Source organism: Archocentrus centrarchus, chromosome 13 (genome assembly GCF_007364275.1).
Source record: "Archocentrus centrarchus isolate MPI-CPG fArcCen1 chromosome 13, fArcCen1, whole genome shotgun sequence".
NCBI lineage: Eukaryota > Metazoa > Chordata > Actinopteri > Cichliformes > Cichlidae > Archocentrus > Archocentrus centrarchus.
The window spans coordinates 29,374,882-29,381,816 of record NC_044358.1 but is presented as its reverse complement, the minus strand read 5'-3'; positions in this window follow the sequence as shown (position 1 = coordinate 29,381,816).

The window sequence follows — 6,935 nt, the reverse complement described above, 5'->3', positions numbered from 1 at the left end:
AAACATTCACATCTGAATAACAGACATTGACATCATTACACAGAACACTGTTGCATTAGAAATGACTGTTTCTATTTCTGTTACAGAAAACATGTAACATGTGATGACGTAGGATTCTTGCAAGATGAAGCAAAATTATGAAGCATAAGAAATGTCTGATGGCAAATGTTCAACAAAGGTTTGCTGACGTGTAAACATTTTCATTTCACAGTCATGATGAGGATCAGAAGTTTGAGGATCCATTTCTTGTCTGTTGCAATACAGCCTAACATTTCACTGTCTGGAAAAGACAGTAAATAAAGCTGACTTTCATGGTAGTAGAAGTTTTTTTTTTTTGTTTGTTTGTTTGTTTGTTTTTGTTTTTTGTATTAAACACAGTAATCTAGCAGTTCAGTGGTTCCCAAAGTGTGGGTCATGGCCCCCTGGTGGGCCACGGATGTACGGTAGGTGGGCTGTAGTACTAACAGAAATTCAGTTCAGTTCAGAAATTCAGTTCAGCAGCGATGGCCCACTTTGATCGGTACTTGTCGTCCCCGGACACACTTGTGATGCCGCAGCTCAACTTCCTGCTAAGTGCAGCCATTATGTGTAAAATAAATGAAAAACATACATTTTCACTTTACTCTTGTATGAAAAAGAGTTGAGGAGAACTATACAAGACAAGCAAGCACAACTGTGAAATGGGTAATCGTTAGTGCTAATAATTCTCATTTTATTGAAGATAAATTCATGAACAGATAGTTAGAGCTTTGCTTTGATTGAATGAAACAACTAATTCAAAGTGATGGGTCGTCATATTTACTCATTTATGTGAAATGAGGAATTTCATCCATGAAACTGACTGTCAGTTAATAGTAATGTGGCTTCATCTTGATTCATCTAACCAATACAGAACACATTCAAAAAGTGCCTGTTCAGAATGGGCCAGCTGCAGCTTTCTCAGGAACTGCTCATCCGACAACCTCACACACACACACACACACACACACACACACACAGACACACACACACACACACATTGTTTATAACTACATCCTGTTGCATCCTCTAGAAAAGAACACTGATTTGAACATGTTGCAAATGCTTCCTGCTGATGAAGATCTGCTTCGAACATCCTGTTGTAAAAGTGGAAAGCCCCAGTTGCGCAGACAGAGAACTATTCACAACCCCTGGCAACCATTGCTTGCTAGGCAAAATTGTATATTCGAGTGGTTGCTGCCAGTTGCTATGTGAGATTGGTCACAAAGAAGTGTACAGTCCTGCACCAAAAATTTCCTTACGATTGCTTGAGTAGGTGGCAGATTGCTGCAGTTTACCGTAGTTTGCATGGAAGATGGCGACTTGTCTGCAAACTCGCTGAGCAGTAGAGAACCTGTGAAAACTACAACTCAAACCAGAAACTGAGAGTGTTTACTTTCAAAGTAAGTTGTGGCTTACTGCTGTTGGTTACAGCCACAACTTTTACTCTGAAGGCGAACATTCTGTTTGCAGTTTGGACTTTTTCAAGTTGGCTAGCAGTTGATGAGTGCTTGCAGACGGGTTGGCATCTTCCATGCAAACTTTGGACAACTGCATCAATCTACTAGCAACCAAAGCAATTACAAGGAGGTTTTCATAGCAGCACCTTCTTTACAACTGATTTCACTTAGCCAGCAACCTTCACCAACCACTTACCAACTGGACAGGGAATACAGATTTTTCCCTAGAAAACAAAGGCTGCCCAGGGGGTTGCCTACTGGTCTCTTGGCTTGTATGAAAACCTTTTAACCTAAATATGAGATTAAACTTCACAATCTATATTATAATCTTTTTAGTCTCCAGAAATATAGCCCTTAAAGCATAGAGATTGGACAAACTGTTGTCAAACACTTAAAAACAGCCCTTTCCTTTTAGTTATGACTAAAACTCTACAGACAGTTCTACAGACATTACAATTCCTCATTCTCCTGCAGTAGCATGCATTATCTACTTATGACATAAAAAAAATTCCTCAAAACTTTGTAATAGTACTCATGTATTTTTAAACATTCACTGATGCTTAAACTAACATTAAATAAAAAATACACTGAATGCATGTGACAAGATTCGACAGTTGGAATAATGTGATCTTAAAAATGCTGATCATAAATTTTTCATTCTATTTTAATGGACTGTTGCATCTCTTTAAAATGTCTCAGGGTATTAGTTTAATGTAGCCTTCACACACTTCTCCTGCTCCGATAAGTCTTATAGAGAACTGATGGAATGAATTATTTGTTCTCTGAATGAATGATGGCATAGAGTAAGCAGTGCCAGAGGTCTTGCTTTTTATATTTCTAAGGAATCACAAGAGATATTGTTCATTTTTTTTAAAAATTAGCCTCTGTTCTAAGGCATAAGTGTGTTATGCTCAGTTTATCAATTTATGTTTATGTGTGTGTGTGTGTGTGTGTGTGCGTGCACATGCAATCACTTCAGGCCCTCAACGGCAGTCCATCTGTAGTCCTGCAAGGCACGGCTGTCATTGAGGAGTTGAGAGACAAATACACACTGATGAGTTAATTCATTTACACACAAAGGCAAAACTTTCCCTATATGCACAAGCCTTTTATAATTTAATATATTTTGTCTCTATTTTGACTTTATATTTTGTCATTTCTAATCATCAGTTTGACCTTTTGACTGCAAAATTACCTTGAGTCTCAAGAACAATTTCTATAAACAAGAGCTATGCCGTTGATTTTATTCTGAGAAGAAGATACCAGTAGGAGGATATCTCTTGCAATAGAATTAAAAACATAACAATTAGGTAGGTTTCATAAGGCACAAAGGCCATAAGGCACAAATCTGAGAGCAGGGCTGCCTGACATAAGAGGTGTACAAGGCATAGATTACAGTTTAAACCATGAATTTTTCATTAATTACCAGTAGATTTATGACAGGGATTCTTAAGTGGAACAGAAACTTAAAAATGATTTATATTAGGAGACACTTGATGTGCATGAAAAAAAAAGTGTTTTCCAAGCAAATATCTATGACATTCTTTCTTTTTGGCACACACACGCACACACACACACACACACACACACACACACACACACACACACACACACACACACACACACACACACACACACACACACACACACACACACACACACAAACAGATGCACAGGCAATGATTTCTATATATGGTGTGAGAAGGGCAGAGGAAAACAATGAGGTAAACTTGGCTTACTTGGTCACAGTTTTCATTGGCAGATTAAAACTCAAAGACCCCTCCAGGCATACCCAACAATGTATAAATATAGATACAGTTATGTTGGCCTCCTACTGGAATGCACAACTGAAAACAATGACTCGTGGGTGGTTCTGACTTAGAAACTGAGGGACACCCCACGATGATACAGCGGTGGCAGACTTAAACACCAGGGGCTGACGTGGTCAGATGTACAGTGCTTAACAAATTTATTAGTCTGCCACACAGTGTAAAGTTTATGCCACAGCTGCCCTAAATTAACAGTATTGGTAATTACCAAAAGCATTTTTTATGTTTCTGTAATGGTTAATCCACCACTATGTGAAACTCTTTAATCAAAAGGATATTTTTGAAATTACAATAAATTAAAGTTGTTATTCATGAATTTTCAAATTTACTGTTTTACAAAAAAGCTGAAAAGTAATAAAGGACATAGTTATTATTATTTTTTGGTTAGGCTGCCAAGTTACAGTTATTTACTTGAATTTTTGAATAGAAAAAAATTATTTTAGTGCTTGAATGTTATGCTTGATTCATTTCCAGCGTACCGACTCAAATTGGGGTATAAAAATGTGAATTCAGTTTGTTATTTGCCTGATGAATAACAATATAATTTTTAGTTTTAAACAAATTTTTTGTCAAATTTCTAAAAAAAATTTGTGTTTGCTTGTTTTGATGACGGATGGTCTAATAATGTTGTCAAACACTGTATAGCTATAGTAACAAATAGTAGACATGTCTAGCAGACAATTGGCAAGATGTAAACTGATTTAAAAAACTCAAACAGCAATTAAGAAGACTTTTTAATGTAAGCAATCTCTTCACTGAAACCCAAGAATATTCCAGATTAACATATGCAGGGAAAAACCATAAAGGCAACATTTTGTATGTCATAGTTTCAGGGCTGGAAAATTGTATTTTTATTTTCTAGAAGGTTTTATTTCTGCTGGATTCATGAAGTTTTTCAGCATTATGCGTGTCATGTTTCACTTCAGCCAGCCAATATGTGGTGCGTCTCTTACTTTTTATGTATGTATTTTGTTTAAAGTTATCATGGCCATCTGGAAAAAAAAACAAAAACAAAAAAAACAGCCTTGGTGGTTAAGGTCAGTCAACAAACTATTTGGTGGGGTTTAGAAAACGATCATGGTTTGAGTTAAAATAAACCCTTTCACAAGCTTAACTACATGTTAGAAAGTTAAATTTTGAACTTTTGCAAGGTTGCCAGGGTGATGTGTCCCAAACCCTAAAAAACATGACCGAAAAAAAAAAAAAAAAAAAAAATCACTGGTGCTGCACGATTTCACAGGGTTTATTATAAAGCTGGTACCATCTTCAGACCAGCTACCACAGACTTCTCTGTGATACTGACCTCCCAAAGTGCTTACTGTGCTTGTCTGTGTGAGAGAACAAAAGATAGAGACAGAGGTGGTCAGAATGGCAGTGCGCTTGGTTGCTTAGATAGCACAGCTCTGTGTTACTTTTCTAGTAAACTATGACTCACACACTTCGTCATTCAAATCGTTGTAAAGATTAGAAGGAGCATAAATACCGTCTGCAGAAAACACTTTAATCTTTCACAGCACAAGTCTCCTCATGTCTCTACACATGTGATCTACTCAGAAGACTTTGAGTTTCTGTGCAGACTTTCATTTCACAGTAAAAATACCCACAGCTGAATTCATTTAGGATGAAATCTGCAACAACACTTGCCTTCAATAGAGAATGCGTTACTCAGTAGTAGACCTGATTTGCTATTATACAGAGCACTTTTGTGCAACTTTAATCTATTAACTATGATGGATTATGCAATTCCATAACATTACATAACGCAAAGTGCCCATTTATTTAGTCCAAGGAAGGTCTGGCTGTAGATTGTTTTTGCCTATGAGTGCAGAGTGATAAAGTGTCTGACAGTCAGCCAGCCAGATGGGAGTCACTCTAATCTGAAAGGTGGCTCAGCAATAATGAGACACAGATGGTTGTGGTATGTTTATATAAAAACATGTACAAATCACAACTAACCATGAATCAGCTTCTCAACAGACTGTGAAATTTTTTTTTTTAAATGTTACTTTTCAGATATATATTAGTTGCTATCATAGATTAAAAAAAGTACTTCTTTTTAATTCATATGTAATGCTAAAAGCTGCCAAATAAAATTTACATCGGCAATTGCTAATTATTTGGAGATTATTGCATATTGTAGAATATGCCCTAACATATCTTACAAGCAACATATGCTGTTATTTTAATTTGATATGGCAAGCATGTTATCCATAAAAAATAATTTCTCAGCTTCTCCATTTCCATGTTCAGCAAATATGAAGCAACATTAGCATTGCTGCAATTCTGTCCACATATCTGTAAATCTAATATTCAGTCTTTTTTGCTTTGTTTTAGACTTCAGTCATGCAGGCCTAGAGACAGGTCAGCCATCACCTGGACACCACTGGTTGCTAGAGAGAAATGTGCAATTGTTGCTGCAGATTGCTAGCAGACACAGACTGCTTAAGTCACATGCAGGCCTAGAGATCTGTCAACAACCCCCTGGCAGCAACCACTCACTAGGGAAAAATGTGTATCCCCCAATCAGTTGGCCTATGGTGTGGTAGCTTGATGGTTCCTGGATAAAATTATTTGCAAAGAGGGTGTTGCACCAAAAACCTCCTTGTGATTGCTTTGGTCACCAACAGATTGCTGCAGTTGCCCAGAGTTTGTATGGAAGATGCTGACTTGTCGGCAAATGCTGGCCCACTACTCAAAGAGCTGTAGTGAAACTAGAAAAAGTGTAATGCAAACTGGAAACAGAGACTGCGCCTGCCTTCGCCTCTCCAACCAAAAGGCACAGCCTTTACTTTGAAGATAATTAGTCTCTATTTACTATTTGCATTGCACTTTTTTAAGTTTTACTAGAACTCATCAAGTAGTTTGCCAACGTTTGGCATCTTACATGCAAACTACGGGAAACGGCAGTAATCTGCTAGTGACCCAAGCAATCACAAACAGGTTTTCTGGTGCAGCACCTTATACTTCTTTGCAACCAGTTTCACCTATTGACTGCCATCAACCTCCAGCAACCACTTGCCAACAGGCAGGGGAATAACTATTTTTACCTAACAACCACAAGATTGCCATGGGGCCACTGACCAATGTCTTTGCCTGTGTGACTGGTGACTCACCTTTATCTCAGGGAATCACAACAGTAAAGTGTTGGACCTCAAACTAAAAGAATAAGCTGTGAGAAACTGAAACTGTGTGTACAAAGAATCTGAAGGATAAGCGGAAGAAAATGGATGGATGGATGGATGGATGGATGGATGGGTAGATGGATTATAACTTATGAGAACATAAATAATAAAAATGTGAAGAATGTCAAATAGAAAATCACTGTATATGAAAACTTTTAAGCTCTTTTAAGTTTTTTTCTGACCGAGGAAGAAGCTATAATTCAGCTAAAAGTATTCAGAAGAAATTAGTTGCAAATGTTTGTCAGTTGTGCTCTTAAACATAAGATTTAGGGTTGGAATAGTGCCTGGAGAATCCATTGGCCTCTGCTTCCAGCACACGTCCCATTTCAGCTCATCTGACCACACACACACACACACACACACACACACACACACACACACACACACACACACACACACACACACACACACAAACGCGACCTCACCAGTGTGAGTAAGTCTGTCTG